Source organism: Myodes glareolus, chromosome 13, assembly GCF_982192425.1.
Source record: "Myodes glareolus chromosome 13, mMyoGla1.1, whole genome shotgun sequence".
In the NCBI taxonomy this organism is placed as follows: Eukaryota; Metazoa; Chordata; class Mammalia; order Rodentia; family Cricetidae; genus Myodes; species Myodes glareolus.
The window spans coordinates 3,832,353-3,852,728 of NC_142038.1; positions in this window are offsets into that span (position 1 = coordinate 3,832,353).

The window sequence follows — 20,376 nt, forward strand, 5'->3', positions numbered from 1 at the left end:
CAGCTCTATCATGGGGATGTCTCACCTGCACTGAAGCTGTTCATTCTGAGTCTCGGAGTCTTGGTGCCAATGGGTTCCACTAGATTGCTGGGCTTTTCCACATTTACTTCTTGTATAATGAAGACACTATTTCTGTACTAAAAGTCTCTGCCAAGATCAGCATTCTCACTTCTCTGCTACACAGGACAGATACACATTTCACACCAAAGAGTTGGAAAGAAACTTCATGGGGGTTTTCTCTGTCCCTTCTTCCTTCCCCTTCCAGGCCATCTCAATTCTTGGAGCTCCTCTATTAAATTCTATGAGGTCCCATAAAGTTGGTCATTCCAAGACAAAGTTCTATCAAGAAAATCTCCTGGGTGGTTTTCTAAACACAAAGAACTCAGCAAAGAACATATGGTAGACTCTGTTTTATTTGTGTTTTCATACATTTGTACTTCTTTCTACAAGTTCAGATGGCTCATTGGCCCATGTTTCTGGTGCTTTTCATCGGCCTTGAAACATTCAGGACTATTCCTAACACTGTTATAGTAAAGAGGGGATGCCTCTGGGACCCAGCAGGAGTCACTGAAATGAAATTACGATTAATCTTTTCATTGGGACCTTTGAGTATTATATTCATAGCATAAATATTCCCTCCTGGAGAATATAGAGAAGAAATAGATGCCTGTGGCAAGTCAAATTTGATTTTCTTGAGCTTTGAAGAGGTTGGAAAGTCTCCAAGGAACCGAAGGGAGAAGGCTCAGAGCCTTCCTCCCAGCTATACCCTGCATCCGTGCCTTTGCTTTTCCTGATCATCCAGTAGTCTGTGTCTATGCTCTAGTAAAAATCTAAACCACAACATGTCATGTCAAATATTATGCCACTAAGTTTATTTGAAATATAATCTCTTTTTCCTGGTTTCTCTTTCTCCTTTTCCACTTAGGGAAGACTCCCAGAGACATCAGTGTCACATTTTCATATGAATGATGAAAATATCCAACGACTTCTTCCAATAAGATCAGATTCACTTTCATAAATATAGTGAATCTATTGCCAAAAAGAACCAAGTAGATACCGAATAGTATGATACTTAGATGCATAAGATCTCATATGAATGGGTGCAAAGGAATAGATAGATGCCATAGGCATTAGTAAGCCATAACTTGAGAAAGAACTTAAGAAAGAATGTTTCAAAATGATCAGCTAATACTCTGTCGGAAGTGAGAACAAATCAATAAGCAAAGAGTAGAACTGATAGAGATGGCATTACAGTTAAGGCACAGAATTATATTACAGAGGCTTATAGATGTTTGAGTTTCACAGAAAAGCTGTGAAGAGGCTTCTGAGTCATCTATCTACTTACTGCTCTTTTGGAACACTGTAGTCTTTGAGTTTACCTTTTCAAAAAAGGCAAGCAGTACAGGTAATCTAATGAGCACTTAATTATTTTCTTCATTAAGACAAAACCAGAATAATTAGTAAAAGAAAGGCATCTTTTGTGTTATAATAATGTAAATTATCCAAGCAAAATAAAATATACGCTTACTTAAAGAAAATATAATTCACTGGTGATTCGTAACCAGATTATTTACACAGTTTTTTTGATCGGTATACTGAGAGATATGACTGAGATTCCATCCGAATCATCCAGCTCAAAAATGCTGCCAAATTAAAATGGCAAGTGAGCAGATTTCTGAACAGGTAAGTTGTTTTAGTTAAGGTCAATAAGGATTGATGCTCAGTTAGAGAATCCCGGATCTAAAGATTAAAACCACACTGTGGAGGAAAGAGACAGTTGGAAGTCGGAGGCATAGCAGGAAGTGCCCTCTGGAGACATTACACTGACTGGCTTCCCAGGGCTTAGGGCTGCGCTTGATGTCACTGATGACTAAATGATATTTCACCGAAAGTGATTTCTGTATCAGTGCGCTGACACTCTAAAGTGCATGCCCAGGAGAAGACATGCTGAATCTAGTTTTTGTTCTGCAAGGGCAGCAGCCAGGCTCTATCTGCAATTAACTGTGCAAATAGTTTCCTAAATATAGAAAGCTTAATGTTGCTGAAGTGTTCTGAAAGGTGTTTGTAGAATTGTTCAACTATTGTTGGAAATTAATTCAAAGGACGTCATGGACAATTAAGAACATAGTCTATTCAATATTTTAGAAGTTCTTCAAGAATTGAAGCATGGAAATGGACTTCCTCTGGCCTCAGAAGCAAGAATCAGTCAAAATGAAGGCCTTTGTACTTAAGTTGTTGGGGAAACAGGAAAACCTAGATAAAATGTTAAAGGAAATTACCTGAACATTGGAAATCTCTTTCCAATGTTACTAAGATAGGCTGGTTAAAGAAAATTCTCATATACTGTTCGAAATAAGCCAAAACATGAATCAGCAAGTTTGGTGCCAGACTATAAATGATTCTCCATAATTTAATGAAATTTAAGCACAGTGAAAGGGTAGAATTTTGTTACTCAAGTAGCTTCTTCAACACTTGGAGCTACTGGGTGAGAAAAGGCACCTGTCACTCACAACCTGGCTGAGGGGTGTGTCTTCCTGAATTTTCAGTTAATGTAACAGAGGATTGTTGCTCCTGTCCTCTTTATCCCAAATCAACTGTGGAAAGTACTTCAGTCTTCAGTCATTTACTAATGGACATGAAGAAAATTCAATATGCTGGCAGGCTGCTAGCTCTGTTTGCTTTGAGTAGTGGAGTCTCTTCTCACGCCTCCCCTTCTCTTTCTCAATTTCTGTAGACACCAGAATAGTGAAGTAATCAATGAGCTCTTTCTGTAAGGTAATTACAGTAATAGAGGAAGTATGATATTGTGAATGCTCCCATTATCGGGATTGGCGGGCAGGATGCCAGTTAAAAAGAGGGGAGTTGGGAGAAGCTAAGAGAAGTAGACAAGGACTTCCATTCTGAATCTCACAGATAGGCTATTCTGGGGGAGTTACTTGAAAACATTAATGTAACATTTTCCTACAAAACCATCATCGATTTATTGAAGAAAATACCATGTGCTTTTCTCCAGCTATAAAGAATAAAATCATGTCATTTGTACCTTGATGTAACCAGAGATAATCATATTAAGTGAATTAACTCATTTTCAGAAAAGTAAACATCACAAATACTGTCTTATTTTTGGTTCCCAGATTTAATATACAATATCATGTGTAACATGAGGGCTGGCCTGTTGGGGTTTCTGTCCCGCCCAGGTACCCCACAACCAGCAAGTCCACAAACCAGCAAAGAAAATCACACAGAGTCTACATTAGGTTATAAACTGATTGGCCCATTAGGTCATGCTACTTATTAGCTCTTATAACTTATGCTACCCCATTTTCCTTATCTACGTTAGCCACATGGTTCAGTACCTTTTCCAGTGGGGCAGCTTACATCTTTCCTCTCCGGTGGTCTGGGCAGAACTGCTAAGGGAGCTTCCTGCTTTCCAGAATACTCCCAGTCTCTTTGCTCCACCTCTACTTCCTGTCTGGCTTTCCCGCCTACACTGCCTGCCTGGCCAATCAGTGTTTTATTAAAATATGATTGACAGAATACAGACAATCTCCCACACTAATCATGTATGTATATGCAACAAAATTAGAAAAAAAACTACAAGGGGGACAAAGACGCTAAGAGGAATGGCAGGAAAATGCAGATATGTGCAAGATGCACTTGTAGAAAAATTTAAACACGTAGACACCCAAAGCAAATAAAGCCAAGGCAAAGAAGCAGTTTCCATCAGCCTGAGCACACACTTCTGCCAGCAAAGCATGAAGAGATGCTCTGTGTTGTTCATAACTTCCCATTCTACTGACCAGGGTACAATGAACACATCACCAAGAAATGAATTGCATTCTACCCTACAACACACAGGCTTGTTGAACAACGGTGCCATGGCTTTACTATTGTGACCACTTAGGATCATTTCTGATTTTCATCTCCATTAGAAAACACTTCCATGTCATTGCACCTCTTTTATTGAATAAATACCTTCAATGATATCACAGGAAATTTCCAGAGTACAGAAAATCTAAGCCAAGCAAGCATCAAAAGCTTCTGATGAAACTGCTCTCTGAAATTTGCAGGAACTCCTACACCTACACGATGTGAGTTTTCTACCTCCTCACACCCTACTGGTGTGACTTCTACTGCTGTATTTTTTTGTGTAATTTTTTGGGCAAAAATGTATCTTGTATACTTCATTTATATTATTACAGGGGAGCTGAGAAAACTGTATAGCTTTTGAAGGCATTTCTCTTTAACAGTATACTGGCACAAATATTTAGATGACTGTCCTTTAACAGACAAAATGCCCACAAAATACTTCCAACCCCATTTCCACCAAAGACTAAGAGAGTAAAATGATTACTAATTTTGTTAGGTAACAAACTGATGCTAAACATTCATTTAGCAAGAAAAACATGTGTGGACCTTATACACATTTAACAGCCTAATGTATGCAGTTTCTAAGAAGAAGAGCCAATCAACAAAATATATAACTCTTTTATTAAATTGATCTACAAACTGAAAATTTATAAAAATATGGACCTATGAACATGGAGTACTCATCAAAAATCGAGCTGAAAGATTGGATCATTTAAAGCTCTGATCTCTCTGTGTCTAGTATAGAAACTGAATATTCTAAACACCATCTCTCAGAGCCACTAAACAATTGAGGTTTGCGAAACTGTAGAATGGAATGAAAATGAAATGAGAACTATGTTGTGGAAAGCAGAGCCCAGAATAGAATGACCAACAGTCACAAGCTATCACACAGAGGACAGATGGCTAAGGAAAGCCTTGCACTACACATCAGGACTTTGCTTTGTCACTGTTAACTTATCTCTGGGCTGCTGCTATCAGCTGCATGAACTCTCTGGCCCTAAACTTCCCACAGAGCATGCAGAGGCAAGGTGGATATACAGGAAAGCTATAAACATGTAACTACATCAAACTACAGAGGAAGTAAATCTAACTATTTGGTTGAAAAGAGTGTAAACACTTATGAAAATGACTGCAAGTTCCTAGTACTGTGATTACATGACAGCCAAGCAGGAGTTTCAGCAACTACTTGATCAACACCCTTATTCAATTAGAGAAACTGACTCGCAAGCTTTGGGTAAATGGGTGAATACATGATTTTCATGATGGCTGAAGCCCAAGTGTATGTTCCAATTCATCTGGTGTCATTTTATTTTCATTGCATCTTGGTAATTCCACATTCACGTTGAGTTGCGCAATAAAGTTTTGCTTTGTGTGATTTCCTTTCTTGTGTTCCTTTCCATCCACGCGTGTGTTGGATCATCGCAAACACTGTAGATGCTTCAGTTTGCCAACTGCCTTACATGTTTGCTTTTATATCCTTCCTATTCTTTCCAAACAAAGGAACAGATTTATCTTTTAGTTATCTCTCAAGATGTCCATTTGAAATGTCCAGGACTGTATGAGGTGAAGTTAATATAGCTGCTGTCCCATTTAGAGTGGGTCTTGCCATGTCAATGGTTCTATAGATTGCACAACAAAGGGAAGGCATTGAGCCAGGACACACGGCTAGCCCTTACAAATCTTGGCTACTATGACATGAGGAGAGACAGTATGGTCTAGTAACATTATGGAAGTTATTTTTGTTTCTTTCTATTTCTTAACTAAGAGAGACTGAAACATTACAATCTCTATGGGAAGACTAAGCAGAGAGAGAAGATGAAGACATGGAAGAAAGTAAATTAATTAAGAAAGCCTAAAGAGAGCAGTCCTCTGAAGTATGAGTTTGCAGGAAGCATGAATGGAAGGGGAGATATAAGAGGGAAATATGGGTGCCAAATATTGTACAATGTATAGATGCAAAACAGAGCGATGGAGTGGCCATCTGATAGTTTCTATTTTCATCACTGAGTATCCAGAGTCATTTCTGGCTAAGACTGAAAGCAGAATAGGGAGAGCTGGAGTTTGAGATAATGTTTATAATAGTTGAACTATTTTATGGCGAGGTTGAACAAGCCAACCAGAGAAGACAGGAGGAAAACCAGGCATTTCGGAAAGAATCAGCACTGTTTATCAAATGTGAATTATGGGGTACCAATTTTCAAGGCAGTACAAATATGAAACCAATGTGCCTGTGAGAAGGATGTGATTACTAAGGGGTAGGGCAGTCAGCAACAGCTCATGACCTCCTGTCCAAGAAGGATTTTTGGAACCAGACAAAGTCAGCCAAGTAAAAAAAAAAAAAACAAAAAGCAAGTCAAATATATGACAATTGAAAGAGGCTCAAAGTTAAATTATTTCTACATTATTGGCAAAGGACAGGAACAAAAATAAATATTAATGCTGAAGTGGAAGCAAAATTAAGAAACAAAAGAAATGAGTAGGGCAGTATGGCAAACCGGTGTTAGAATTCTTGCCTACAATTCCTAGGGTCCAGGGTTCCATCCTCAGTACCACACATACACAAGACACAAGAAAGAAGGTGGTTTCATTTACTGCACAGATAGTAAGGACTTCAATTCAAATCATGCTAGAAGAGAAGATCCTTTGTTCAACAGACATAAAGAAAGATGTATATAGTCAATTGACATTAACCTGGGTTCCTTCTTCAACTACATGATTGTTCTGGAAAGTATGGCTTTTAAGAGCTTTGGCTGGCAGGACAAAGTTGAGTATTGATGAGTAGAATTTCATTAACAAAATATATCCCTGTCTGTTCTGATTTTCCCACAGACAATTGTTCTACATTTTCAAAATATTTTGGAGATTAAAATTAACATCCTTACCTCCTCCTCTTTCTTCCCTTCAAACCTACCCAGGTGTGTTCCCCCACCCCCTTGAGATTAATTTTACTCATTGTATCATTTTATCATTTGCACAATTATTTTAGCTCAAATAGTAAGGAATCAAGAAATAATTGAACAAAATCATACAACACATCCTTTTGAGTGATTCTGCTTCCTTATTGTGGTACTGGGTGAATTTTCAAGAGATGGGTGCACCTACATTTGGTTAATGACTTCTGCTGTTGATGAATATTTTGTACAAGGTTTATTTTATTTCTTCTATTATTGAAATATTGGAATGTTGTCATGAGTATCTAGTGATGAAAGCACTAACAAAAATGAGAAGTTTATAAGCACTACAGTCTGAAGAATAGTGCAGTTTGGGGGTGAGGGAGGAAGTCATCTGGGAAAGGGTCAGAGTGCCCTCTTAAGTAACGAAAATTTATCTAGAATGTCACCTTACAATTCATCTGTAGAAATAGATGTATTGGGTAGGTCAAGGATTATCTACACCTAATGTATCAATAATCTGAGTTTTAGAATATAAAAATTTATGAGAAAAAAATAAAACCACATTTTCACAACGAAAATTTTTGAAAACTATCCTCCTAAAAAATGAGTATCAATACATTCCATAAAATCCACTCTGTAATATCTTTGAATATCTAGGCACATTCAGATATACTCAGGACAAAAATTATTTTTATACAATTTATTTGAGTCAACACTTAGAGTCAAATTATTTAAAGATTCTTTTTTAATTTTATGGCTATGGATGCTTTTACCTGTATATACATAAAATAATAAGACAACCCACCATTGATATATGCACAGACCAACATAATCTAAGCAATTACTCAATAACAGTTTCTTCTTTCAGATGAATCCTGGCTATATCACATTGATAATCAAGTCTACCTAGGAGAGTTGCTTTGTTTTTGGCAAAGTTAGCCACTGATACCGTTTGTGTAAGCTCAGGGATTGCAAAAAATTATATTCTCTGTCTGTCATTTTTTCCTCACTTGCCATATGGAATCATGCCCCAGGTAGAAACCATTGCCCACTAAACAACTTTGTGGTTGAGTCGAGGTGCAGCTATAATGTAACAATAAGCATGACATACTTTATTTCTTTGCAGTTATCATCGGTTTGGATGAACCAGCCCTTAGCATCATCACTGGTAAAGATGGACCAGTCCTCAGCATCATCATCAGTATGGATGGACCCGCCCTCAGCATCGTGATTCTATAGCTCCTGGAAGGTGCCTGATTTTCTGGAATAGCAGCCTGTTCAGGCTCACTTCATCCCTTTCCTCTTGAGACATGGAATGACTCACTTTTCTGTTCTGAGCTCACTTTGTTCTTTTCAGCTCTAGACTGGAAATGAGTCATTTCTAAGAATCCAGTTCCTCTAACTGAGGAGTGATACTTAAAGATGACAACGTGAGTGTTAAGGATTAATAATTCCTCAATTATTGCTACAGTTGAGTTAATGCTTTCTAACCTTTTTTCACCGTATTTGAACCTTTCCTTTCTTCCTGTCTATCATTATGATGACACAATGTTTTTAGTCTAAAAGGACATTTTCTTCAAGACTGCAATTACAAGGACACCTTTGAAGGGCTGTAAGGGAAAATTATCAAATGGAACCAAGGATTTCCTTCCTTTGGGGTGAAGATTAGGAGTTCCACCTTAGCATCTAGCTACAGATATTCTACCTCTACCTTTCACTCACCTGTTTGTAAGTTACAGATTCTTCAGTAATGGTTAAAAGTGGCAAAAGGAAGGCAGTGAAATATCCCCTAAATTAGGATCTTTCCACGGGAGCTCTGGATCCAGTGATTTCAAGCACAGTGAAGACCATCCATCATCCATCACTACAGAATGGTGACTTTTCTTAAGAGGGTTTGATTTGCAGTCATTGTAAAGAATTTAGCAGGGGACTGGAACTGATTCTGGCCTCAGTGCCCGTTCCTGCCATCACCAACGACTTTATGATCCTGAGGACAATGTAGGTTTCCTATAAAGGTTTTCAGATGAACAGCAGACACCCAATCCACAGATTCAAATGGTCTTATTTGTTGAAAGAATAGGTGCAAAGAGTCCAGTTTTCCTTTAAAATGGAGAAAGAGACATTTGGCTTTCCTGATGAATATTTTATACATCTCTGACAGCCATCTAACATACATGTTGCTTTGAAAAACGTTTGTATGATAGACTGATTGATTCCAAGTAGACACTAGAACTAAAGTTTGAGTTAGATCTCTGTCTTAACTCAGAGTTTGTTTCCTGTTGGGGACAACTCATGGAGTTTAATGCTTAAAATGAAACCAGGTGTCTAGTTGCATCTAATAGAGAAATGGTGAATCTCACGTATCCTTGGCTCATGGCATTCATAACCCATCACCCCTCTTCAGCCTTTTAGGCTTGGTGATGACACTATTCTAACTTTTTCTATGTGGAGCATTCAATAATCTACTTCTCTGAAGATTTTTCTTATGTTTTCCTCTCAAATATCCATGTTCATTCAAATGTCATTGATTGTCTCTCTTCCTCTCTGCAATGATCCTGTCAGCAGATCTTCCTGAGTGCACCCCCATTACCAATGGCAAAGGCATGTCTTTAACACTTGGATTGTTCCCGGACACTAATGTTTACAATTACTTTTACCTGCCGACTGCCAATCTAACCCAGTCCATCCAACATGCACCTGTCACATGTGGATCTTAACATATTGTGAAATTAAATGGAATGAAAATTTCTCAGTGGACACTGGCCAAATTTCAGGGACTCATCCAGTAAATGAGGTACTGACAGACACAATGTGGGAGATATGATCAGCAGCAATATATGAAGATACACAATAAAAAAAAATGTCATAGTCCCCCGCACACACACACACAGCACCTTATGTCTGAATCATTATCAGGACATACTAAATATACTGGCAGAGAGAGAGTCTCTTTTCTTTGATTGTTCCTTCCAGGAAACATCTTCACGTATTCTAGAGAGTTGCATCTCTCAGTTGATTCAAGCTTCATCTAACTTGACAAGACGAACTATCACAGCAGCCTCTAATATTGGGATCTCCAGGACCTCTTCCTTCCACGTTAAATATGTCATTGCATTATTTATACCAATTCAATGATATTATGGCACAGAATATAAAATACACATACATTTCCCTACATTTAGAGATTATCTAACAAAATATTAAGTACATATTAACCAAATTGACAGATCAAAGGGTTAAAATATATTGAGTTTTCTTCAAGTCAGGTTAAGCCTTAGATAATGGGCACTGGTTCTCATCTACATTTAAAGGTATCTGAAAAGGTTGAGGTTAAGACACATCATGGAGTTTGGCTCGATTCTTGTGACTATTTTATCTCCATTTCCTTTGAAAATCTCCTAAAATTACTCCCCTTCAAATTATACATTTTGGTCTGTTTTTGAAAATTCCATACTATTAAATAACAGACTGCAAAACTAAAATTCACTTATCAGAACAATAAGCAATTCATACACAACACTGAAACTGCCAGCAGAAATATTAGTCATAGGAAAGTGAACTCCTTCATTCTATCAACAAACCAAACTGCTCTCAAATAACCAAAATCAATGACAAGGATATCTGTAACTCACATAAGTGTAAGGCAAAAAAGAAAATGGCAAATCAAATCAAAATTTCCCTTATTTTCCTTCCTTTAATTTTTTTTAAATATCATGCACTACTATTGTATTAATACCATTTTCATTCTCTATTTTCCTCTGACTTCTTCCAGGCCCTCCTCACTCTCAATTTCATGATATCTTCTTCAGTCACTAACTAAGTATGCATGTGTATTAGATATGGCTTGGGACTGGATAACCTACCAAGGCACAAACGGAACTCAGAGGAGTGACAAAAGAAGACAGTTTTGTTTTTTTTTTCAAGACAGGGTTTCTCTGTAGTTTTGCAACCTGACCTGAAACCAGATGTTGTACACCAGGCTGACCTTGAACTCACCAAGATCCACCTCACTCTGCCTCCTGAGTGCTGGGATTAAAGGCATGTACCACTACCACTTGGTTAAGAGAGATTTTCTTAAGTAGCCTTAAAGGTAAACTTGGGTCACCTGGTAGAGAATTCATAGTCCTGAATGAGTACTTTAAGCAAGCAATTAAGACTGATTTCCTCCAATCTCCTTATAACAGTTCATTAATGAGATTGGGGTTGTCTAATGTTTTCTATGGAACAACTGAGAGACCAACGTGTAAGTATGAAACCCCAATGTGATTATGAGATACGGTCACTCTTACGGTGGGATTATAGAATAAAACATGTACAAAAAGAAAGATACTCCCCTTCCTTATCTTGAGAAGTAGTTATTAGGAACTGAAAATAATTTATTCTTCTGAACATTTAAAAATAAATGTGTTAAATATTTGTCAAAAAATCTGTAAAACTGCTTTCTTTAATCAAACTTGTTTCTCTTGAATACACCATCAGGACACTGCACTGTTCTTTTCTCAGAATAGTCTACACTTTTTAGAAAATTTGCTTTGTATCTTTGTGATCATCCTTTATGAATTCAACCTCTCTGATCTAAAGTGATGCCTGGTAAAAGATCAAATATGTCAGTTCTGTAAGCTTCCGCACTTTTCTGTGGACGCCCGAACCTCGAAACAGGCGCGCGCTTTCCTGACTCGAGCCCACGAGAACGGACGCATGTCCTAGGGGTTTGAACAGACGACACACACACAAAGAGACCGGCTCATCTGCCAAAGAGCAAGTGGCAAATGGCAGCTTTATTAAGCATCAGTCGGATATATATACTGTGGGGCAAAAGGACACCAGCCCCCCATCAGGATCAAGGAAAGAGAAAAGTCAGGGGGCCGCACCCAAGGTCGGACAGCAGCTGAACAGAGAAAAGAGGAAGCCAGGTGGGCATGCTCAGGCTCAGAGAAAAGCTGACCCGGGAACCTTGCCTGCGGGCGAGAACCTTGCTTGCAGGTGGAATTACCATGACAGAAGAGTTCTCTCTGAGCTACACCCTTGGGCCGTAGGTGATATTAACATAACAGGAGAGGGCAGTTCTATGCCACACCCTCAAGCTGATGCAGTGGAACCAGGAAGCAGAACAGCCCTGCATGGCGTCTCGGGAAAAGTGGGGAACTTGTGTACCTACAAGTTCCTCCCAAGATGAGCAACCATGCTGGCTCAGAGACAACCAGGAAGCCCCTGTGATACATTCACCATCACTGCGTCCATCCTGAGGGAGCTTTTACATCATCAACAGCAGCAACATCTGACTGCCCCTTCCTGTGGGGATCACTACTGACTAAGAGGCATTTACTGGAGAAAACTGCCAGTAAAATTATAGACACATCACCCAAGACTTCGGCTATTAATTCAATTCAAAACTGAACATGTAAATAAGCTGCACAATTTCAGTAGAAAACTACACACATTTGCAATTTGTTTATGCTTTTATGACTTATTTATTCACTTCTTCCTCGTTGTTCCAGACATCAAGACCTTATTCTCTCTTTTTTAATAAAATTCTTTTTAAAATATTATTTTTGTGTATAGATGTTTTGCCTGTGTTTATCTATGTGTCCCATGTACATGCCTAGTACCCATGTGTTCAGACAAAGGTGACAGACTCCCTGGGGTTGAAGTCACAGATGGTGTGAGTCACCACGTGGTACTAGGAATAGAACCCTGGTCCTTCAGAAGAATAAGTATTCTTAACTACTGATCCAACTCTCTAGCCCACTATACCCTAGTCTCTCAACTCATATCTTATTTGCTGATTCTTTGTTAAAGAGGTTTTTCTTGGTTGACGTATGCTGATTTTACAGATGTAAAGGTATAAACATAGAAACAATGAACACAAAATCACTATGGCAGGAAATCACTGTACAGCAACTTCAGGAGGTCTCAGTAAACTTCATAAATTAAAAGATGTCACTTGATTAAAACACAAATCATCTTAAAGTACTACAGACACAAGAGAGTTTTAGATTATTTGCCCCAAATTACTCATTGTCAATACAAGTCACTGAAAAAAAATGTTTTCAATTTTAATGGAAATTTAAAACTGCATTCATACATTTAATTTTCTCTTTAGGACCCTAAAGCCTCAATAAATTAACTAATTTATCATCGTTGAAGAAAGCATTAAAGTCAACATTTAATTCCACATGTTGGTTTGTATAATAAACCACTAATCCCTCTTTTGAAAGATGGTTTGTCCTCCTTATAATCTCAGGGAGTTGTGTAACTGTTGTAGGACGATCCCTGGGGAGATGTGCACAAATGTCTCCTCATCCTAGATAGCGACACTAACGATAGACAAAATAAATTACTCTAGCAAAGTCCTCCAGGTGTTTCAAAACAACTAGGCTGAAGTGATAGGGCCCTCGCTGCTCCCACCTAAAAGTTAAGATGTCTTTCCCACCACACCATATTGTGCAGAATTGGTTATTTAAACAGCTAAGGTTTAAGGGAGAGGAGTATGACTCAGAGGGTTTATGTACAGCCAACAGAGCTACCTTGAATAAGAATATACAGTATACACATTGTGATAGCTAGTTTTGTGTCAACTTGACACAAGCTAGAGTCATTTGGTAAAAGAGAAACCTCAATTGAGATAATATCCCTACCAGATTGGTCTGCAGGCAAGCCTGTGATACATTTTTTTAATTTGCAATTGATATAGGGGGACAAAGCCCATTATTCATGGTGGCATTCTTGGAAGATGGTCATGGAATACACAAGAAAGCAGGGTAGACTAGCCTTCTGGAGAAAGCCAGTAAGCAACAATCCTCTGCAGTCTCTGCATTTGTTTCGACATAAAGTTTCCTTGTTTGAGTTCTTGCCCTGACGTCCCTGGTTGATAGACTACAAACGGTAAGCTGAAATGTTTCCTTTCCTTCCCAGTTTGTTTTTGCTTTTGGTAATGGCACTTTATCACAGCAGTAGAAATCCTAACTATGACACATAGTATTTTTTGCAGTCACGTTTATACCCACGTTTGTATTCATCATGGTCATAGTTCATGTTACTTTGGTCTGTGACTGGTAAAGTTACTTCAGATCAATAGCCAAGCCACTTCGTCCATAGATGTACATGTATTAATTCCTATTGTTGTTCGCAATAAACGGCATTGTTAACTGTTTTGTAAGTCTATTGTAGTATATCAGAATGTTCTTAATAGAAATAATGCCCAAAACTTTATCGTCTTGTGTGGCTGTTTTCAGCCATTGAGAAGGTTGTGTAGATGATTCTCTGTCTCTGTTTGGATTTGCAAATATATAGACTCATCTCTGTTTTTAGATGTAGTCATTATTGTCTTAGAAAATGTTTAATCATCTTAGGAAATGTTTCCAAAGGACCTGATCAGTTAGCAGCATTCATACCTCCTAATTGACTCTGACTCACAGCATACAAGCACAGAGACTTGTATGAAAAGTCAAATATCAGGGCTGCTTATTCAAGAATGATAAGACACAGGCCAGGAAATTAAGTCTGCTTTCTTCTTATTATTTATTTATTTATTTATTTATTATGTATACAATATTCTGTCTGTGTGTCTGCCTGCAGGCCAGAAGAGGGCATCAGATCTCATTTCAGATGGTTGTGAGCCACCATGTGGTTGCTGGGAATTGAACTCAGGACCTTTGGAAGAGCAGGCAATGCTCTTAACCGCTGAGCCATCTCTCCAGCCCAAGTCTGCTTTCTTCTTGTCACCATTGTGAGTTGACTGTGTAGAGGAGGTTAATGTTTCAGCATGTTATTCATGTTAATTTCTTAGATTGAACCCCTTCTGCTTAGTGTATTAGGATTTGTGAATATTTTTATTCTTTCCTAGGGTTTCTTAATAGAATGCCAAATCAGCTAAGAGTATTCATCTAGCATCAGTAACAAATGCATGCTGGTGTGAATGGTGGTGCAAGTAAACTCAAGAAATCGTAGCTGTAAGGAAAATAGTAGAAGTTACTAATCCATAGGAACATGTGGAATGTATCAATGGCATGTGTGTAATGAGTGGTTTTCAGCCCTTGGTTTATAATAAAACCTTTACTATGAAATAACACACTGAAGCATCCCTTGTCCGTCTGTGACATAGTCACAGCAGGTGAGTAAGTCTGTGACTCATTCTGTCAGTCTGAATTGATTTTCACTTCATATTTGCAAAGCGCATAAAAACTTCTGAACTGCACAGCCCAATGTACAATTTTTGAAGTATGTCAATGAACTACAGATTTTTACTGTAACTTGACAGGCAAAAGTAAGAATAAAAGGAAGTTTTATAGAAAGATTCATCAGGTTTGGAATATTTTAATGTGTTTTAAATTAAAATTATATTACTTTCCCCCTTCCAATTCCACTCTCCAGAACCTCCCTTATACCCTTCCTCCAATTTCTCCTCCCCCCTAAATCTTCCCATGGCCCCACTATTTAATAAAAGTAATATTACAGCCCTCCTCTCAAGAGCAGAGAGGTGTTTTCTGAAATAGGTTAGATAATTAAGAGTTAGCACCTGGGTTGGTGGTACAACTCAGTGGTAAAATGTTTGGCTCAGTATGTGTGAGGCCCTATACTCAGAATGAAACCCATACCCACACACACACACACACACACACACACACACACACACACACACACACAGGTAGTGTGTCACCTATATGAAAATAAAAGAAAGGTAAAATACTTTAACACTTGCAAACATCTCACAAGAGGACAGTCAGTCTTTCCTAAGCACTTTGCAGCCCGTGATGCCAGGAACACTATTGTTAATGATGCTGCTGTGCACAGCAGCTCCGAGGTATCGGCTTAGGACAACTTTCAGCACAGAACTCACTGCTGTGAGAAGAGATTGCCAGGACTGGTGATGGCAGAAGTGAATGCTGATATAAGGAAATGCGGATAGCCACCAAATCCCAAAATTAAGTCTGGAAGAGCCTCATTGATTCTTAATAAGACGTGGCAGCACCGAGCATTACCCACATGCTTTAATGAAGTGCAGTTTGGGAGTCGAATCTGGGCCATAAAATTGCAGAGATGTTAGAAACAACTGGAAAGTTTGCACTGTGATGCTAGAGGGGAAGGCACCATCGAGAAGGATGCTGCTGAACTCTGAGCAGTAATGCAAGTCAAAAGGTTTGTAGGGCATCTTTATGTGGCTGGGAACACCTTTAAAAATAGTCCAAATTCTGGTTTATAGAGCTAAAAATGATATGACAATTTTCTACTCTGTAACATAAATTACATGATGTTTACTGAAATCAAACATTTGTATTTAAATTAAGAAAGACAAATACTGTTCATGAAATGCATGATATGAACTATCCACTATAGAAATAGTTTTATTGTTGAATGGTTTTATTATTTGTGATTTTATGTATACTAAGTTTTGTCCATCTACTTCTGGAAAGAAGCACAGTGTTAGACCTCACTGAGTATATCCCCTTTATTACGTGTACCCCAAGCCCCAGCAGCAAATGCCTGCAAGCTGCAGAAGGGGCACATTAATCATTCTCCCTTATGTCATTGCCTCCAGCATGGGCACCTGGCCTAATCCCACCCAAAAGGTCTTGCAATGGATGAAGGGGATATTTGTTTGTAGATCACCCCAAAAAAGAAGCAAAGGCTGTCTTCTTCTTGGTATGCCGTCTGTCTCTTTAAAACCAAAGCAACACAGAGATGCTGCTGTGGCAGGGATGGGAAGTAAAATTCCATCATATTCCATCATTCCCAAACAGCAAGGGTGAGCTGCTGCCCTGACTCTGAAACCACAGACTCCGGGACATTGACAAGATGAGATGTCAATGCACGTGCAAGTTAGACCACTCAAGGGATGTTCTGCTTCCAACATATAGAAACCCCAGATGGAAATCACGCTTCAGGGCTAACTACAGACTCCTAGAACATCTCAGGACACCGTGAGGATCCAGCAGATGCTGGCTGCACCCTTCTCAGCAGACGGGCTGAATACAACTTGGTCTACCTTTTTTGTGGTGTAAAATTCCATCTGCTAGGCAAGGCTTCGCGAGACCTGCTCCCTAGACCTCAGGCATCTGTCAAGCAGCAATACATCATCAACACCTAGTGAACCCAAATGATTCACTGCACACTAAATACTACAGCTTATCACTGAATGGTGGAAAGTGAATTGCTTACAGCGAAGGTGAATAAAAGAAACTCAGGCTGTATGCCATTTAGCACTCATACTACAGCTTTGCTTCTAAATTTTGAATTGGTTGTGTAAGTTATAATATTGCTTTGAGTTAGACTTTGATATAAATTTGCTGGTTTATAAAAATGTTGAAGATGCACACATAAAAATGCTGAGAAACCACTGATTGTTGTATGCAGGTGATATCCTAAGTCCATCATGCTTGTTGATGCCTCTATCACGTAAGCTATCGTAGTAACTTTATCTCCAGTTAACTATCTAAAAGCCGAGTCATCTCTCTGACAACCGAGTCATATAGAAGGGTTCATAACTTGATCAAGGTCACAGAGCCAGTGACATGTCACAGGACAGGTTCAGTCATGGTCTTCTGGACCTAGAGAGCATTTGGCTAACTCCTGTGTCACCTCTTCTCAAAGTTGTAGCAATATAAGATCAGTAATATTTGTGCACCAAAAGGAATATTCTAGAAAAATAAATGGTATAAACTTTGTATTTCTGGCCATATTTATAGAGAGACTAAAAAATTCAAGTAACAAGTTTAATGTAGATTCTTACACCTTCAAGAAAAACTAGCTGAACAATATCTGTAATGTGTTTAGACTAACAAATAAACTTTGCGGAGCTGTAAGTACTGTCTGTTCTGCTGGTCCTCCGGGCAGGTTTCTCTCCACCCACCTAGTACCACTCACTAGCTCCTGCAGCCACTTATGAAATAGCCACTCTGAGGCTTAATATTAATTACATATTATTTGCCCTATTATCTCAGGATTCTTATTAACTCTTATATTTTAAATTAACCCATTTCTATTACTTTATATTTTACCATAAGACTTGTGGTTTGTTACCTCTTGCTTCCTGGCTGGCTTCATGGCATCTCCCTGACTCTGCCTTCTTTATCCCTGCATTCAGTTTAGTTTCCCCACCTAGCTCTAATCTGCCCTGCCACAGGACAAATCAGGTTCTTTATTAACCAATGATAATGTTGTTGTGATTAATATAGTGTTTGTGTAATTACTCAGGTCTGGACAGCCAGAAACCAACTCGCAGTGTCAGATTACAACTTTAAACCTAACATATTTGTTACAAATCAAAACCAAAAATGATTAATCTGGAAAAGGGATTGGTGAGGAGGAAATAGGGATGATAATGGTGGGAAAGGGGGAAGAAAGGGTGAGGGTAGGGAGCAATTTGAATATACTGTGTACATGTGTTAAATCAAAGGACTCAACAGAAACAATGCTTTGTATTTAAAAATCAAAGATTTTATTAGAATACAAAGAATTAGGTTTCACTGTAGCTTTCAAACAAAGTTTTTCTTTTAGTTATGTCTCCTCTTCTTTTTCCCACCCCTCCTTTCTGCATTGCCCTGCCATTTCTTTTCCTCCTTCTCCTCCACATTTTCCTCCCTTGCTCTTCTGCCTTAAATCATCTTTTCCTGTACCCACCAACCCACAGTAGCCTGTCTGCTGTCATGCCACACTTAGACCTTTCCACTTTTATTGCCACCTCTTGTTTTAAAGAGTTAGGAAGAAACAAGACATGCTAAGAATTTGGAGATGGATAATTTGTAAGTGGGCTTTACAGGCCAGTGGAATCTCCACTGACACCAGAATGTCTGAGTACGCATGAGTAGGAAAGATGAAGAAAGTCTTCTGAAACAGTGTGTTTGGGGTGCCTGTGTCTTTAGGAGGTCTGACTTGCATTATCCACACAGCAGACACCTTTATTTACTATCCCTTTGTCTCTTCTCTAAACATTTGGTCACCTATAGATGACAACTCAAATTAATAAGGCAGTTGTTGATGGGGTGATGGTCCTAAAATAGAACTTCAATGTGCAAAATAGTTTAATAACAATTTGTCAACATTATTTTACCAAAAGGTGATAGAGCAGTGAGAAATATGTTAGAAGCAAATTCATGATCTACAACCAGATTTTAGACATTTGATGAGTAAGTGGGACAGATGATGAGGCAATATGTCCCTGGGGCTGAAATTGTGCAATATTCCTGGAAGACATTGCTATTCTTACACCATAGTGGGGATGGTGTGTTATTAGACACATCTAATTTTCCTAAACACTATAGATATTTACAGGCTACTTATATTTCTGAGATACCAGATATATTTGTTCCAAAGTTATGTTACAGACTTGACTATAAACAATGAAATAATACAAGGCATAAACTTTAAGGGGTTCTCTAAATGATCCAATATTATCGGGCTATCTGGCATCATGATTATTAATATGTGGGTTAGAAGTGAACAGGAATATACTGCGTATGAGATGCAATGGGGAAATTCTAAACGGCCTTTGTATATTATTGAACATGCTCTATAATTCAATGTGTTATTCTAGAATCTACTATTCACATGTTTACAAAAATAGGTTGTCTCCCATAAAACATTCTTTACTTTTTACATGTTTGGGGGGCTTGAGGGAGTTTAAATGTGTGTTTGCTGTCACTCAGACATTGTCTTACTATCAACTCCTAAGACACGCTCTGAATTGGGGATTCTACGGTAACAGTGAAGCCAGAGAAGGTAAAGCTGTCTTTATTTCAAAAATATGCTAAAATCAGTAGCTGGAAATGCTGGTCTGTCAAAGCTTGGGGCTGATTGTCAAGTTGTGCCATGACAGGCAACCAAGCTGTCAATAGAGTTGTCAGAAAAAGGAAAACATTGCAGGGTCTTTGCCACTTGAAACATCAGTTCTGAATCTGAATAATGATGTCACTTGTCTTTTCTGAAAGTCATAGACTATGGTAAAATAAAACTTAAAAAAAATGTAGTCTAGAGCTGGGGAGATGACTCATTCAATAAAGTACTTGCCTCAGAAACATGAGGACCTGAGTTGAATCCCAGCCAAAATAGAAAATTTTGATGTGGCATACAGCACAGGGGAGGTAGAAACAGGCATCTCCCTAAGGCTTGCTGACCAACCAATCTAACTGAATAGAAAAAGCTACAGGTTCAATGAGAAGCCCAATCTCATAACAGGAGGAGAACACAAAATCAAAGAATGAAACCTGATGCCAATACATGGCCTCCACATGCATCCACACATATGTGCCTTAATACACAGAATTATGTAGTAAGAATATAGTAAAATGCCCATGGATGTGACTAATGCTTTGGAATTCTCAGTTAAAAAAAATTAGACAAACAATTGCTACCCATGTAAGACTTGAGTGTTTGCTGAAGGCCTTGTCAGTACATGAGACACCAACCAAGTACTAGGGAGATGCATAAACAGCAGCCAGGACAGTCAAGTTCTGTACCCTCAATCCTGAGAAGTACACAGGCTAGAAGTCAAGGAGAAGATATCTGTGCTCTGGCTAGTTTTGTGTCAACCTGATCCAAGCTAGAGTCATCAGAGAAGAAAAAGTGTCAATTAAAAAAATACTTCCATAACCTCAGATTATAGACAAGCCTTTAA